This window comes from Pinus tabuliformis, chromosome 9 (assembly GCF_031772625.1).
Source record: "Pinus tabuliformis cultivar Carrire ecotype Pingquan chromosome 9, CPIR1, whole genome shotgun sequence".
Classification (NCBI taxonomy): Eukaryota; Viridiplantae; Streptophyta; class Pinopsida; order Pinales; family Pinaceae; genus Pinus; species Pinus tabuliformis.
The window spans coordinates 140,503,888-140,522,422 of record NC_142307.1 but is presented as its reverse complement, the minus strand read 5'-3'; the positions used below and the strand labels follow the sequence as shown (position 1 = coordinate 140,522,422).

General features: G+C 38.8%; 1 pseudogene; it reads right to left on the bottom strand.

Moving 5' to 3' along the window:
* Window positions 1-835: 835 nt before the first annotated feature.
* LOC149147494 (SKP1-like protein 13 pseudogene) lies at window positions 836-1,243 on the bottom strand (annotated as a pseudogene).
* Between the last annotated feature and the right edge of the window lie 17,292 nt (window positions 1,244-18,535).

Genomic DNA, 18,535 nt, shown 5'->3' with positions numbered 1-18,535 from the left:
GATAGTGATAGAGCTAGAAGGAAGAGAAGAGAGTGAGCAATGGGGGGGAGAGACAAAGGGAGGTGGGAGAGAAAGGAAGAGAAGAAGGGATATAAAAAGGACTCAAGAGAGAGGAGAGACACATGGAGTTGGAGTGGGAATGACTTCTATCACTTGAACTAAGAGAATGACTTCTAACTAATTTTTTATTTTTTTTCATTAAATAATGAAAATTCTATTGAAATCTTCCCTAATTTGGTCTTAAGCTTTAATATCAATATATTATTAGAAATAACTATATAGAGAAGATGTAAATAATTTTTATAGATGTTAACCTATTGTAATGTGAATAATTTTAACTGGATAATAGTATCTCATAATAAATTATTGTACAAATATTTTTATGCTTTGTTGAATTTTCAAATTTAAAATTAATAAATCTAATTTTGTAAATCTAATAATTTCAATTATTTAAAATATTTTCATAAAATAACTTTTATTTAAGAATAAAAAATCATAACAAATTTATCATTATCTCAACTACCTATACAAATACCAATCTTAATTATCGTAAAATCATTAATATTAAACTACTAACAAAAAGTTTGGATATTCATGAGAGAGCAAATGGGGTGGCAAGCTAATTGGGCTTGATTGTCGGTAGAACTCCATAGTTAAGGGCGCTTCAGCCAGAGGAGTTCTGGGATGGGTGACCTCCTGGGAAGTCCTCCTGGGAAGTCCTGTTACGGGGTGCAAGCCGCCGAAGTGATGATTGATGCTATGTGATTCATTTCACTAGTATAGCAGTTGATGTCCAGGCCTGCCCCACCCCTAGTGGTGAGAAGTTGAATCATCTTCATGTTGAATTATTGATAATTCGACGAATCTGTTGGGGGGTTTTACCTTTGATCATGTGAGCGATAGCTTTACACGTCAAGTCGAGAAGACTCTTTATACACAGATAATTGGCTGCCACTACCACTTTCAAAAGGGTTTCATGATCATCGAGGCTTTCAAGGAACTCTGAATCCCACCTACTGCTGTTAACATCATCAGCCGCATGGTATGTGCAATATTGGATCACCTTTTCCAAGATGTTTCCGGTAACGAGAGGCAGAGGAATAGCTGTGTGAGTGCCCAAGTCGTCCATCACCTTCTTTATAATCTGGGACTGAGAGGCCACCGCGTCCTCCACTTGGAATATTTTTCCATCACTGCTCATCAATCTCACAGTACCTGTATTATTACTCTGACTGGACTCCATTCTCAAGGCACGAGTAGACACGTCAATGAAATGAAGAAATGGATTAATGTTGCAGAAAGCGTCTCTTGCAATGTTGCGCCTGACTGAAATGAGTTCCACGCTATCGGTGATGGTGTAGAATTTAATTCCTGGCGTTCATACTAATATAACGCAATTCTTGCACACAACCAATTTTCGAAGGGCCGACAGAGACGTAGGCATGATTTCGATCTTTGGTTTTTCTGTTTAGTAAAGGTGAAAAAAAAATGGTTAAGGGAGATTTTTATGATGTTAATTTATTTGATGGTTTTTTTAATTAACTAATTTAAATAAAAAAATGAAAATAGCTTGAAAATAATCTTGAATTTTTATTTACAAATTTTATAAATTTAAATATTTTATATATAAAAATAGTGTTAAGCTTAGCTCAAATTACTTTAATTAATTATAAAATTACCTCATATATATATATATATATATATATATATATATATATATATAAATGGAATTATAATCTACTTTTAGGCCTCCGCGCCTTCACTTCTTCCATGCAGATTAGGTTTCATACATTTTAAAATTGGATTCTCAATCTGTTGAACATGACTAACCCAATAGCACTATCATTTGATAACATAATGTGTGAATAAAAAATTAGGTGGCTACTTCTACTCTTTTTGAAAAACTGCTACTTCTAATCTCAAATGGTTTAGTCATGCAAACGTACAACTACGCAATGGTGCTCGTCTATGCCATGACATCTTCTCAGCTAAATCTCAGCCATGAAGATTTGATCTAATACATTATGCCTCTAATTTTCTCTTACAACAACCTCTACAACCTCTGTCACTGACTGCAAAATTAAATCTTCCTTTTCAATTACTAAAATAAATCTCTCCATGCATTTCACTAACTTCTAATCTTCGCCATTGAATTCTATGTGTACCCCTCTCTAGAAACTTGACCTTTGAATGTTCATCTATTGTAGGAGATTTCTATTCTCTTTCTGCATTTAATTTTTCTCGCCCTATTCAATATTCCAACCTAACAATGGTAAATTTGGTCCTCTATTTAGACAATTTCTACGACCATCTCCACTACTTAATTCATAATGAATCCACACCTAAATGATCATCTATCTGTAGATGAAGTCAAATTAATTTTCCAACCATTACCATGGGCTATTACCTTGGTTAAATCCATTGGAAATCATTTGAGTACAGGAACAATAAGGAAAAAAGTCATTTACAGGAAGTAACCCAAGGCCTGCCTTCAAGAAGAGAGTTACTAGGATGGGTAACACTTGTCTAATGAAGGAAACTTGAGCCACTAATGCTCGCAATGCACTCGTAACCTTTGTTACCCATTCTTCAACTCCAAAACTAAGTTAACTCAGCTCTGACTCCTGAAACCGATTATCTATGCCTGCAACCATTTCCCAATCTTGTAGAATCATTACATCACCTTATCAAGCACATTTCAAGGCTCTATAGAACCATCCAAAACTCATTGAATGATGAGTATGTCAAACAGGCTGAAATCATGCTAATAAGTCTCTACTCTCCCTAAGATACCTCCACATCTTCGACATATCAGTGAGACACCCTAAAACTAGTCACACTCGAGAAAATCAATAGACACACTCATCTATCATAATACATCCCATCAAACATGACGTGATAGTATCCAACCACTATCAACTAGTAGTAGTTTCTCCACACCCCTTACAAATCAAGCATGTGCATGAACAAATATCTACAACACATGCTACCAGGTTGACATCAATATCGACTATCAACATTGCAACTCATCACCAAAACCATCTTGTTGACGTCAATGCCAAAAAACAACTAAGCCATAATGCCAACAATCTTCCCCTTTGGCATTGATGGCAATCCCAATTGAACCATATAACTGGCCTCTAAAAACAAGCCCTAATTGAACCATCCAAAAAATATATCTCCTAACCCTTGGCCTCTGACATACAATTTTTCTAAGTCTCTCCACCTTTGACATCAATGGAAAAGGGATAAGGACCTTAAGGGTATAAAATATTTATCAGTCATCCAATAATTTTGCAATAGAATATTCTCTCACTCCCTATGGAAATAACAAGAAATAATAACAATAACTCAATCACATTCTCTCTCACTCCTAAAGCATCAATAACAAACTCTCTCTATACAATGACATCGCTCTCAAGCCAAAAAAATTGTGTGAAATTTCTATGAAAATTAATTTTTAGACAATGCAATGAAAAACAACTAGCGTCACATTGTGCCAAACGAACTAATGTGACAAAGAGAGCAATGTCACACGTTGTAACAAACATGTTTTGATTTCAAAATGGTACATTTTTATCCAATGTTTCACTTAGATAAATTTGTCTCACATGTAGATGTGACAAATATTGTGGCAATGTGTCATTACACTGGAATGTATATATTGACCAAATGTGAAAAACGTTACTGTAATATGCCATTACAAAAATAACAAACAATTTATCCAATATAGCAATGGGAAAAACATTTTCACGATTTGACATTACAAAACCAACAACATGAGCTGATTGCATAAAAAGGTTTGTGCACAACTACAATAAAAATAAATGTTTGGAAATTCTGATGAAAAAACTAGCGTCACATCATTAAAAATGACTAACATGACAACAAAACTAATATCACATTATAACAAACACGCTTTGACATCAGATTGTAGGAAAAATTATCCAACGTCACAATGTGAGAAACATTGTTCAACTTTGCAATGGCATAAACATTGTCACTGCGTGACATTGCATTATAATTTATCCAACATCTTAATGTGAAAAAAAATGTTTTTCTGTGACATACATTGCCACAATGTGATATAAATTCCCAAAATAATGGACACATATTCTCAATGTCACTATAGTCAATAATGGTCATAATGTTCAATCGTTATGACATGTTTGACCATAGTCAACGTCATCACATAGTCAACACAGTGAATGACATCCATCATATTCAACGTAGTTAACTATAACTAAAATATCCAACATAAAATATGTTCAACCATATTTAGCCATAGTGAACCTACTCAAATGTAGTCAATGATGTCTAACCTTGCTAGAGAAAACTTGATCAACCATGGTCATCCATGGTCAACCATATCCCTGGTCATCTATGGTCAACATGGTCAACCATATCCATATATTACTAAACATTTCCAAGCATGGTTACCATTTTCACCCTTAGTTAACCATACTTGATCATAGTGAGCAATGTTATTATAAGCTCATCTCTCGTTGAACACATCGACCATGGTTAAACATTGACAAGAATTTCAACCATAGTAAAAAAAAATAACAATGGTCAACCATGGATAACATTATCATTAGTGGTTATCCATAGTTAACCATATGTCATGATTATCGATCCTTGTCACCAATGGCCTATCATGGTTATCTATCATCAATCCTCATGAACCCTAAGTCAACCATGGTCAATCCTCATAAACATTGGTAACCTTAGTTGGCCATCATCAATAATCATCAACCATGCTTGATCCTCTTAAACCACTATTAAACATGGCTATCTACAATAAAACACAATAAACCTTAATCAACCATATGTTCACCAAAGTCAACCATATTTAGCTATAGTTAAACACAATCAACCTTAGTTAGCAATAGTCAACCATCGTGCACCATATACAACTTGAAAACCATGGTCAATTAAGGTTAAATATGGTAAATATATTTTCAATAATGGTCTCCAAGGCCAACATGGCTGAACATGGTTGACCATAGTCAACATGGCCTTATTGGTTAGCCATGGTTCACCACAGTCATCTATAGCAAACACTCACAATCTTGATCAACCATGAACACCTATAGTGAACCATATGTTTACCATATTCAACTAGGTTTGACCAACTCAACTATGGTTAGAAAAACTTAATGATGGTTAAACATGGTTAAACATTGTCACTCACTAACACCCATGATGAACCATACATAACCTTCAGTACTGATAGTTAACCATGGTCAACCATAGTTGGCCTTGGTGAACCTTAGTCAACCATGATCATCTCTAGTCAACCATAACCAACATAGAACAACCCATGCTTTACCACATCTTGATGGCCAACCATGGTTAGAATGGTTGAACAAGGTCAAGCAATATCTCTCTGCTTAAATATGGTCAACCATTGTCCACATGAGAAACCATAATTTCTCATAGCAAAACATGGTCAACAATAGGTAAATATGCAAAACCATGTTCATCCATGGTCAACATGGTCAAACCATGGTCATCATGCTGAACAATAATGAACCATGGTCAAATATTATTAACCATGATAAACATTGAAATCCATGGTTAAGCATGGTAACCATTACCAATCATACAACCATAGTAAATGGTGAACCATGGTGAAAATTTTCAAACCATGCTCTAACGGTTTACCATGGTCAACATTAATGTAACAATATAACAATTGAAAACATTAATGTTATATTGCTATATTAATGTAACATAAATACATTATTGGTTATGGTTAACCATGGTCAAACTTAGTCAACCATGTTAGTCCACAATCAACACTCTTCATTCTCAGTCAACCATAGTTAACAATGATAAACTAAGGTCAACCTAACCTTTAATCCTTAGTCAATTATGGTAATCATAATCAATCATGGTCAACTATGGTCCACCATTTTAATCATTGTAAATTGTTGGGAACAGGTCCTCTAGGGTGAATTTTGGGGTAAAGAGCCCACGTTTTGGGAAAGAAAGCCAAAGTTTTGTATAAGAAGTGTAAAGTCTCTGCATTTTGTGGTCACAGAGCGCGAAGATGTAAACATTCATAAAGGGTTTCCCCCCTTTGTTTAATGTAAGACATGTCAGCTTTAGGAGATCTACCGAACCATGGGATTGTATAAAACAAAGCCTTAGAAGAGTCTTTTAGTAGTTCAGTTCATATGGGTTTTTGAATATTCATTAATGTAATGGGTCTGTGAGAGCTAAGAGCGAAGAGTCTTAGCATAGGAAAGAGTTTCTATAGTTGTGTGCATAGAAGCCTAGGGTAGAAGTCTGCAGCCGAGTGCGCGGACCCCTGCAGCTATGTGTGTAGGGTAGTTAGAGTCTGTAAGGGAGATCTGAACATCAATAAAGAGAATTATTCTAGAATTACCTACGTATGAGATATTTTACTTTTATTATGAATGAATGCAATTATGTTATGTTGAATATTTGGTTTATGATTTAATGTTGTATTTATGCATGAATCTATGTGTTTTAATTTGTTATATGAATGCAAGTAAGAATATCTGTTTATGATAAGATAATCATAATGCATGTTGAATCTATCCACTACTTAAGCTAATGTGGGTAAATACAAGAGTAATAGTAATTACATAGGTGTGTAAATGTTTGATTCTTCTATTTAGGGTATGCAAAAGATAGTCGTATACCTTCACGAAGGTCGAGAGGAGGACTAAGGGGAGTATATTGATAAGACCTAAAAGGCTTATCAATGTGCTTGAAGGAAGATTTAGGGTATAAAGCAGCATCTTTGCTATCTCAGGGTGTGGAAACACGGTTCCTGCATCCCCCCATACTGCTGCGACTGAGACTTCAGTCCATGCTCCATGGATTGATGCTGAAAGGGTCATTAGTGTAGGGATTCTCTTAGCTAATTAACGCTGAACCTGGGTTAGGCCCCATCAAGCCAACAAATGGTTCTATTGTCGGGACCAGGATCTACATAAAGAGATGTGTCATGTCGCATCACTGGAATCCAACTAAGAAGGAGATTGAAGACTGGTTGGATAGAAAGATCCACAAATTCGTAGCACAAGAGAACATTAATCCATGATTGATGAAAGAACAGTGGTTGGACAGATATATGTACACAAAGATAAATGAGATCTTCTTTTGTTCCTTCTCGATCGAATTGTAAGAGTGGATTGTGAAATTGGCAAATGACCAAGGAAGGTTGAGGCTTGCCAGTCCAATAGTCTGGACACTAGAGTTAGTGCAGAGATTAAAAGCCTCTAAAGATAAGATCGCATGCATTGTTGATCTTTGGCTCGATTGTATCATAGGAGGGTTGGTGGTAGATTTCGCGTTCGATACCTCAGTCACTCACAATGAAGCAGAGCATCGCTTCTTCAAGGGGTTGAGAGGTAAGTATTTAAGGTCTTTCAATAACTCGATTAAGATGTTCTTGTGTGAAAAGTAGGTTATGTAGCTACCTTGATGTTCGGGGCTACGTGAAGTGGAAAGACCTTCAGGAATAGAGGGATAGTAGGCCATGAATATAGCTCAATGATTGAACCTCCTATGGGTGATGATGAGGAAGTAGCACAACCTTGTCACAGAGCATTGTTCATTTGATAAAGCAAGGGTTCCCACGAATACCCAATCCACCCACACCACCTCCATCTTCACCTCCGTCACATACACATTCAACTACACCACCACCACCTTCGCCACCATTTAGTATGGCGAACTGAGTAAAGCTATGTGTGTTCAAGGGCTTGGGAAATGAGGATCCCGACCAGTTTTGGTTTTTCGCAAAGGCTATATGGGAATCTTAGGGTATCACAGATGATCAAATGAAGAAATCAATGTTTTTTAGTGCTTTGTAGGAATGCGCGCTAGTGTGGTACATTAAGTACTGCACTGATAACCTGACATCTGTGTTGGTAGATACTCAGATCATGTTGAATAAGGAATTTAGTAGACCTAAGTCTAAAGCACAATCAATTGTGGGATTCAAAGAAATCACAATGAAGGTTGACGAGACACCCTCGAATCTGGATCAGAGATTGAAGTGTACAATCTGTGAAGCTAACATGAATCTGACATATGGGCAGCATCGCAAATTTTTTATAGCTTCGCTCCTGCCTCATCTAAGGGTTGCGCTATCACAACAAAATATTGGGACCCAGGCCGAAGCTCTAGAAATTATGATGAGATTGCATGACACACCAATGCAAGATGCTAATTTGGCGGTTCAACAGATCCATGCGTGGTTGTAGAACCTTTTCCTAGAAATGCAGAGTCTGAAGAACGATGGAACAGTTTAGCCAGAGGTGCATGAAGAAGTTTGGTGCCTGAAATGAAAAAGCCAATAGGATGAAAAATATCACTATTGAATCTTCACTAATGATGTTACAGCAGGATGACCAATGCCTCTGAGGCTGGAGGCTCAAGAAGGGCCAGGTGAAGGGCTCGCGATATGGTGTGCTATCTATCGCATGGCTGGAAAACACGTGACTGACAATTGCCATTTGCTGTAGAAATTTGTACAGACACTGCAACAACTCTTCTAAAACTTTTGTCAATCAGTGGGTCATGATGAGTGAAATTTCCACAGTTAAGAGTTAATGATGGATAAGATGCCCACAGATAGGGTGCAGGCAGAAACCTAGCCTCTTGACCAAGGTGTTGGGACAACATGAGGTGAATATTAGGGGTGCAGACAAGGTTGAGGTGGACAAGGACAGGGTAGACATCAGGGATACATCATTTGTTGCAATTGTGGAGGACCAAGACACTACGCATGAGATTGCCTGAATCTGACATGTCTGTCATGCCAATATTGTACTCAGTTTGACCACGCAACCGAATATTGCCTCGTATTGCTATCTAAGATATGTGAAAAGGGGGCGCAACCTCTGCAACTGACTTAGAACCTACAGATGATGAGGGTTGAGCCTGATGAAGAGAATCCCAAGGTAAATATTGTGCTGTGGAGTGGGATGACGACTCGCGAAGATAAGAGGAAGCAACTAGAAGAAAGTGAATGGGTCCCCAAAGCTCTAGAAAAGGAGATCGATTTTGATCTCAAGCGTGCATGGTAAACATTTATGGAAGCAAAGGAAAACTTCACTGAGGTCTCTACCTTAGGAAGTCAGGATAAGCCAGCTGAACAGATGGACCCTTCCATGTTTACTACTTTCTTAGGGACCTGTATGAAGCTATTGTGCAACAACAAGGCTGTGAAATGACTACAGGAACTGATAAATAAGTGTGCGAGAAAGAAAACGATCCTGATTAACCACGTGTAGTTATGAATATTGGTAAGGATAAGGCAAGAACGGGGTGTGAGATGAGGCTCACTACACAGATACGAGAATATGAGATGGACCAAGTCATTCTGGAACTGGGGTCAGACATGAATGTTCTACCTAAATAAACATGGGAAAAGATGCGAAGACATGCACTACAGTGGTCTCTGATTCAATTAAGGATGGAAAATCAACAAAAAATTATCCCCATGGGAGGATTGTAGGGAGTGACAGTGGATATTGAGGGAATGAGTGCATTGGTTGACTTCAAGGTGATAAAGATTGTGGATGAAAGAAATCCCTACCCTGTGCTCCTTAGGATTGATTAGGCTACTGACATGAATGGGGTAATCAATTTGAGGAAGCAGAAGATGATATTTGAGAAGAAATTGCTCTGCGTAGTAGTGCCCCTAGACCCTGTAGAAGGACCATGCTATATTGAACCCGTTCGCGATTATGAAAGACACGATGACTTCAACCATATTTATAAGGTAACAACTCAAGATCATGATTGGGTGAATCTTATAGTGAATGGACGTATTGCATGGGACCGCGAAAGCTCTTGAACTTCATATTCAGATGAGGAGTTGGAACACTCACAAAACCATTTGCATGAAGTATCTACACTGTGCTATAATATGATGACCAAGTCGCTACACTGTGTATCATCAGAGGTAAGGAATCTACCTTATTATGATGGTTTAACTGATGTTGATAAATTTTTGGATACATTTAAGAGGGAAGTGCCATAGAAGCATCACTTCTAGGCCTTGGATTTGCTGTTGCGCGCTATGGCTGTGAGATGGTGAGGTACGCACAAAGACAATTTTGATGGTTGGCGCGTGTATAGAAAGATGATGAGACTACGATTTGGTCACCCAAAAGTGTGGCTAACAGAGAAATATGATGGAAGGGATGATCTGCGTGATAACCTGGCCAAATGGGCTAAGGTCTATGGAATGGAGCCTCAGCCTGAATGGGTGCATCTATTTTTTCATACTTTGGATGTAATATCGATGAACTGGTACTTAGAAATGGGGCTCCACCATGGCACTGAAGAATGGGATGTTTTTCAACAAGGGTTCTTGATGACATTTAGTTTTTAGGATGGATTTGAATATATTAACGAGGCATTGTAGGAAGTTAAGGTAGTGATCTTCATAATACCATGGGATCCCTTCGACTTAATTCAACCAGATTGGACTACCCATCTGCGCCATGCGTTGGAGTGCTATAATGTGACTGCTAAGGAAGAGGATGAAGACCTGAGGAACATTAATATCCCAGTGACTGTAGGTCACCGCGTAGTTGGAGGACCCCAAATTGAGAATCCAGATATCATTGAGCTACTAAGAACAAGACAAGTGAACATTGGGATAGAATTAGAGCCAAAATTTGAAAAAATTGGGGACTACTAGGATGATGCAATGGTAGATAAGGTTTTTGAATTGCTCCAAGAATATCAGGACTTGTTCCCTACGAAGTTTTCTGATTTGAAAGTGATAATAAGGGACCTAGGAGTCATGAAAATGAAATTGAAATTAGACGCAAAGCCAATTAAGCAAAGGGCTTATTTCCTTAACCCCAAGTATAAAGAGAAGGTCTGCTTAGAGTTGGATAATATGCTTCCACAGGTATTATTGAACCGGTTGAAGAATCTGATTGGGTGAGCCCAATAATGGCTCAGGAAAAGAAAACAAAATCATGAAATAAGGATATGCATAGACCTTAGGAAGTTTAATGATGTATGCGTACATGATCTCTTTCTGACTCCATTTACCGATGAAGTACTGGCTAATGTTGGCAGTCAGGAAGCGTATTCATTCACTGATGGGTTCTCTGGGTACCATCATATCAAGATCGTGCCAGAGGATAGAAGTAAGAAAAATTTTGTGACTGAATCGGGATGCTTTTAGTATATTGTGATGTCGTTTGGACTCAAGGAAGCATCAATGATATTTTCACATGTAGTCATTGTGGTGTTCAAGGACTTCATTCATAAGTTTTTGGAGGTATACTTCGATGACTGGATAGTGTTTGGGTTGTTAAAGCACCATGTAGCCAATCTATGCTTGATATTGGATACATGTCATAAGTACTAGATCGCACTCGATTTGAATAAATGGTCGTTCTGTGTCCCTTTTGGTATCTTGCTAGGTCACGTGGTATGCATACAAGGCTTGATGATAGACCCCGCTAAGATCACAATTATAATTAATTTGGAGGCACCAAGAAGTGTGAAACAATTACTCGCAATGTTTGGGCATACAAGATATTATAGAAAGTTCATGAAAACCTATGCCTAGATTATCGCACCAATGGAGAAGCTGCTTGCTGGGCAATTTAGTTGTCTGCTAAATCCCTGTCATTTAATTTATCAATCCGGGGTATCGTAAACTTAGAAGCAAACCAAAATATATGGGACCTCATATGAAACAGGTGTGGGAAGTCGGTTTAGAATGGAAATGCATTACAAATCTAAACTATCAGATCTATTTTATGAAAGCATAAAAAAAGAATGTTTGATCAATGGAATTATTTTACTTTAGAAGATAGAGAAGAGTCTCTTGTTCAAGAGTCTTGATTGTCCTTCTACAATCTTCCTATAATAAAATTACCAAACACCTAAGAAAGCAATAAAGAAAGCATATAAATGAAAGCAAATAAATATTGTTTTCAGTTCAATTCTTAGCTCATGGAGAAGAGTCTCCTAACTTAGGAGGACTTGATTGCCCTTCTCACATAAAAACTATATAATGACAGGGAATCAATATTTACATAAATGTAATCTAGGGAGGAATATGAGAAAGTAAATCTTATTTCAATTTAATCTAGCTCATGGAGAAGAGACTCCTAACTTTGGAGTTCCTGGTTGTCCTTCTCACATCAAAACTAGCTACTGAAAGGAGATCAACCTTCACACAACAAAACATGGCCACAACATGAATTCATAATGAAATTATCTACAAGTATTTACAAGAAAGAAATAAGATGAACATCATAATTAAAATCAGTATATTCACAACATTACTTTACAACAAAGTGCACTTATCTCAGTATGGGGATCCTTCCATTCCTCAATGAGCACACATGAACAACTATCACACCTTAAGAATCAAACAACACTCATAACTCATGATTTGGAGAAAGTGGTATTATTCATGTTGAATGAACATAAATCTAATGCTAATGAATAACTGATAATTGTTTTCTCTCCCTCCTCCCTTTCCTTTGAAGGATGCTCTTCTTATTTATACATGAATTAGGGATATCCACTCAATAAATCTAGATCCCTTAAATATCTACTAGACCCATACTTGTCTCAACTTATCCCTAAATAGTAGATACAAATCCCATGACACATCAAAATCTCCATGATCTTTCTCCTTGGAATATGGTCCACCTCTTGAGTTGAAATTCGAATTTTATCTTGGGAGGCCACATAAGTGTGCCTTGGAAACTTCCAAATGATCTACACATGTCATCAAACTCAAGCCACTTTTAGGTATAAGCAAATACATGTTATTTCTCTAACTTTTAATCATAAATTCACTCTAAATAAATGAAATTAATAACTTTGGAAAATGAAAATATAAACTCATATGGTAATGGAAATATAGGGTTATGTAATGATAATATGATGAAATGAGGTGACAAAATGATGATAAAGGTGAAAATGGAGTGAAAATTGATGTTAATTTGGTGGCCCAACACTGCTAAAGAAGGATGCTATGTTCTGTTGGAATGAAGAGTGTCAGCAAAGCATAGATGTGTTGAAGGAAAAGATGGTCACCGCATCGATGCTAGTCTTCCTATATTGGAAGAAGGAATTTCATGTGCATGTGGATGCGTCATGTATCACGCTTAGGGAAGCACTAACATAGAATGATGAGGGAGAGATGGATCACCCTATCACGTTTGCAAGTAGAAAATTGTCTAAATCCACGAAGAGATATTCAACGACAGAGTGCGAAGGATTGGCTATGGTGTACGTGCTTCAGAAGTTCAGACATTTCTTATTAGGTGGACACTTCAAGATGTATACAGACCATTCTGCATTGAATTACCTCGTTAACAAGCCTGTGTTGTGGGGGAAGATATGCAGATGGTTGCTACTGTTTTAGCAATATGACTTTGAAGTTATCGTAAATCTAGGACGACTGAATGTAGGACTAGATCATTTTTCATGCAACTCTTTGCAGTACATGTTGTAGATAATCACTTTTCAGATATCATACACTTCCTGATGATGGGGACGACTCTAGAAGGGTATACTAGTCAACAAAAGGAGCTAGTGGTGTGCGTAGCAAACTTTTCTGTCATCCCAGGGAATTTATATAAAATGGGATCGGATGAAATTCTGCAACATTATGTAATTTACTTTGATTGAAACATCATCCTTGTGGAAGCTCATGGAGGAGCCACGGAAGGACATTATGTAGGAAAATATATATCACAAAAGATTTATGCACCAGGCTGTGGCGGCTAACGCTTCATAAGGATTTGAAGGCTTATTGTAAGGCATGTGATGCATGTCAAAGGACAGGAAGGCCATCGTGGAGGGATGATTTGTCTCTGAATCTGTAGATGTCATTATAGCCATTTGAAAAGTGGGTGAATTACTTTGTAGACCAATTTAGCCTCGAGGGAAGAAGACAAGTGTGCAACACCTCATCATTGCGACTAAGTATTTGACCAGATGGGTGGATGCGTGACCTATGAAGGACTGTATAGGGGAAAAAACAGAAAAGTTCATCTTTGAGTATGTACTCACTAGATTTGATTGCTAGAAGACTTTGATGGGCAATTGCGGTACACATTTCCTTAATGAGAAAATCAATGTGCTAGTGGAGGAGTTCTAGGTTTATCATCAGAAGAGTACACCATATCACTCATAGGATAATAGGATGATGGAAGCATTTACTAAGATATCAGAGAACACACTGACAAAGGTTTTCATGTGCAAAGGAATGACTAGGATATGCACGTACCCACAGTGCTATGTGCTTATAGAACAACTTGCAAAAATTTGACTTGACAAACGCCTTTCAGGCTGGTTTATGGCATGGAAGCTATGATGCCAATGGAATATGTTGTACCTAGTCTGTGCATCATTTAATTCATAGGATTAGTGGATCGTGGAGCCCTATTAGAAAGCCTCACGTAGTTGGAAGAGCTAGAAAATGATAGATTTTTGGCTGGATTCCATCAATAAGTTGAAAAGGAGTGCGAAAAGGCATGGCATGATTGTCACATCAAACTGTGCACCTTCAAGGTAAATGATTTAGTATTATTATATGATAGGAAGTTTGATAAATTTCTAGGAAAAATTTAGATTCATTGGCTGGGGCCCTAAGCCATCAACGATATTACCGATGGTGGAGCAGTTTAGCTAGTGAACTTGAATGGAGATCCATTTCCAGGGAAGGTAAATGGTAGTCGATTGAAGCCACACTAGGGATTCGTCCATATGAATATATGGTGGAGGCACAATCTTAGCATTCCAGGCATCTGGAAGGTAGCACAGGACTATAAAATACACTACCCAGGTTGTAGAGTTGTGCAACTTGGGGATTTCACAGAAGGGAGGAATGTCGCAGTATCAGCAGAAGCACAAAGGGAGTTGCAATATAGAAGGAGAGACCACACAGAGTAGCAAAAAAGTGACCGTTATGGTCACTGTTCATGATTTGACAGTGGGAAAATGGGTAAGTGGAGCGGGGGGGTGACATTTAAGTCAGAATTTAAGAGTGAGATCTTTGAAAATATGCTGCTAATCTAGCATTTATGAGCAAATTTTGGGGGAAACATTCGGATTCAAATTCAAGTTTGCCTATAAATCACAGATGGTTGCCCAACGAAAAATGCTTTTCATTCTAAGAATTTAGGTGTTGATCTATTAGGGACGCATGAATCTTGAGAATTTCAAGGCTTTGGTGGTTAGTTCAGTATATGACAAGTTGCCTAAAGCAACCCAGGAGCTTATTACTAGACTGATGTCGGCGCCCATGGAAATCACAAGTGCTTGAGGATCGATGGCATCTAAGGGAGTTGTCCCTGAGAATGCAAGTGTAGAAGTTCCCACAGTAGTGCCAAAATCTCATACGTGACCCAGGTCGAGGCCTACACCACCCAAGGAGGGTCTCAAGACAAAGAAGGATAAGCATAAAGCAACACAACTAGTGCGTGAGTCACCAAGAAATCACTAGAAGTAAAAGTCCACCGTGCAAGTGAAAGGCAAGGTGGTAGACTTAGAATCTGAGGAGGGCACCAAAGATATGGATATGGGTGTAGAGGACATTGAGATTGAGGGTGTAGACCCTATCTCAAGGCTACCCGAGTACATTCCTCCACGCCAGGGTAAGGTGAAGGTCCCAAAGGATCTGGATGAATGGAAATTTATGGTAAATACCCCGTTGCTGGGTTTGAAGGGTCACGCTTGGCATGATTTTTCTAGCTCTCAAGCTGGAGGATTGGGACTTGGCAGACATAGAGTGATTCTCCCACTTGGTGACTGATACCTTTAAGACACGTGCATTTTATAAATAATCTGGTGTCATCACACTGGAGCCGTGACAGTGGATTAAAGGAGTGGACAAGGTAGGACTCTTAAACCTGCTATGTGTGCTGCATTACCACCATGCTCCCATAGCCTTGATGGTGATCAAACAATTTCTATGCTTAGCACACAATGGTTTCTTGTGGTTAGGAGAATCGATACCCATCATAGATATGTTGATCTATAGGGTCACATTGCTACCACATTTAGGGTTGAATCCAACCATGGCATTTGGCGGAAAGAGGGGTGAGTGCGACCTCACCGTGAGAATGAAGGACAAATTCAAGCTCATAAATAAACCACACAGATACTCAATTTATAGCATAACCAACCTCATGGTTAAGGTCACCACCCTCATTTTGGCTCGGAAAATAATGAGGAAGTTTCGAGCAGATAAAGTGTCGACACCAATTGTGTCATTAGTGGCTCAGTGCATAGAGGGTGTACAATTTAATTGGGCATGTTATTTCGGCGGTGAGTTCCTCATGAGCTGTAGAGAAGCACAAGACAAGAGTAAAACTTTTCACTAGTCTTGGTTACTGTTATCAATTTTGCAAGTTGCATGGGAATTACTGGAGGATAACCAATTTCCTCTTGTTGCATTAGATCTAACAGAAGAAGCGAAGTTTGCTTTGCTCTGGGCCACCAAGGATGCCATGAGGGTCAAGGACGCTAAAATATTTTGGGTTTTGATGGAGGCAAGCATCTACGGCATGATAAATAGCAAGTCGAGGTTATCCCCAACTATATTCGATTTGTTGTCAGGATATGTGGAGTTCAAAGCAAACTTCCACTATGTTTCCATCTGAGCACAGAAGGACCCCAAGAAAAAATGGTATGACCTTACATACTTGGCAACAGACGATGTAATTGCAGTGGTCTTTGAGAGTTGGCCATCAGAGTGGCGCACAAACTCAAACTTGTCAGCTGGGTATAACAAGTCTACAACGAAGCAGAAGAAGGAAGATGCCCTACTGAAGATGCAGCAGTTGGCTGATAGAAAGAAAAAGGAGGCTGAAGATAAAGCTAAAGCAGAGCACGCTGCTAAGAAGAAGGTACAGGAGGAAGAAGAAGAGTAAGATCATGACTCTGACAGAAGTCAGAAGTTTCCTTTGTTGTAGATGGAGGAGGAAAAGCAACAATCAAGACAGGGAGGTGCAGAACTGAAGACTACTCCATTCCATGTTAAGAGCACTAGGGAGTAGGAAAATGTAGAGCCACGGAAGAAGTACAAGGCTAGCAAATCATCACTTGACCCAATCATTTTGATTGAAGGTGATCTAAATGATATCAGGGACATAGTGAGGGACACAACTATGGAACTACTGCAACAATTTGAGCAGCAGTAGAAGGAAGCCTTGGTCACCATTCAGATGGGTTTGCCTGAGTTGTAGATCTGGGCCACTCAAGTGCAGACCAGTGTGGGACAGCGTAGCGTGATGTCAACTATCTTGGTGCCTTGGACCTAAGAAGCAGCGTTGCTAGTCCTCTCCTTGGATCCCAAGCCATCGTGCTACTAGATAGAGCATTGACTACAAAAGTGGAAGCTGACAAGGCCACCGTCACCACTCTCAAGAAAGCTGGGTTGAACTTGGACACACTACCAAGTGAAGCACTTCACACCCTGCAAAATCGTGTGGTCGCGGAATTTCGGGCCAGAGAGCAGCACGCGTTGAATGTGATCAATGAGCAGAAGGTCAACAATGCCCAGATGTTCATAGAAAAGTCTTCTATGATTGATCTCCTTAAGAAGATCACAGAGAAGAATGAGTGCACCATAGCTGTGGTAGCTGAGGTGATCCAAGTGGATATTAGTGGCCACCTGCCAATTCCACTTGGACCCCCACCATTGTTTCTTTCAGTTTTTCGGTTTCCTTAATTGTAGAACAATTTACTATTTTTAGTAGTTTTTTGCGTCCTAAACTTCCAAAGCTGTTTTGAGGCCCTAAACGATTTTTTTGGAAATCTATCGATCGATTTCGAAAACGTCATCATTTAGGGCCCCAAAACGACTCTAGAAGTTTAGGACCCGAAAAAATGCTAAAAATAGTAAACTGTGCTATAATTAAGGAGAATGAAAAACTTAAAGAAGAAATTGTGGGGGTCCAAGTGGAATTGGCAGGTGGCCACCAATATCCACCTGGATCATTCCTCCCCACTTAGGAACCAATGGTCCCCATTGCATTGATTTCCTCCATGAGATGAGCAAACATTTGCTGAACTTGGTTCCTAGTGAGCCACTTGCCCCGGTGAAGCAGTTGGCCTGCTTTGACAACTTGATACAATTGGATATTCTGCTGACAAGTGTGCTTTATCTATGTGTCCATGACCTAATCAGTTATAGCTTGTTCCATGCAATCTAGATTCAAATTTGTGGGTGTGAGATATTATGCAATGTCGGATGTGTCTAGTAATGGTGGAAAGTATGGACGAAGGCGGTCCACATTGAACACTGGGTGTAGGCCAAGGAATGGGGGATTGTTGAGCTCAAATGCATTGTCTTCGAAAACCTTGGTAATGTTGTAAGGACCATATCAAAGTTGTCTGAGTTTCTGATAGGCTCCGATAAGGCATTCCTTTCACAAATGTAACCAGACTCTGTCACCCACCTGAAACTTGTGTGGCACCCGATGTTGATCATGTCATTGCTTGTACTTTCCATTTGATTTCTCCAGAATGTCATGGACCTGGTGGAGAA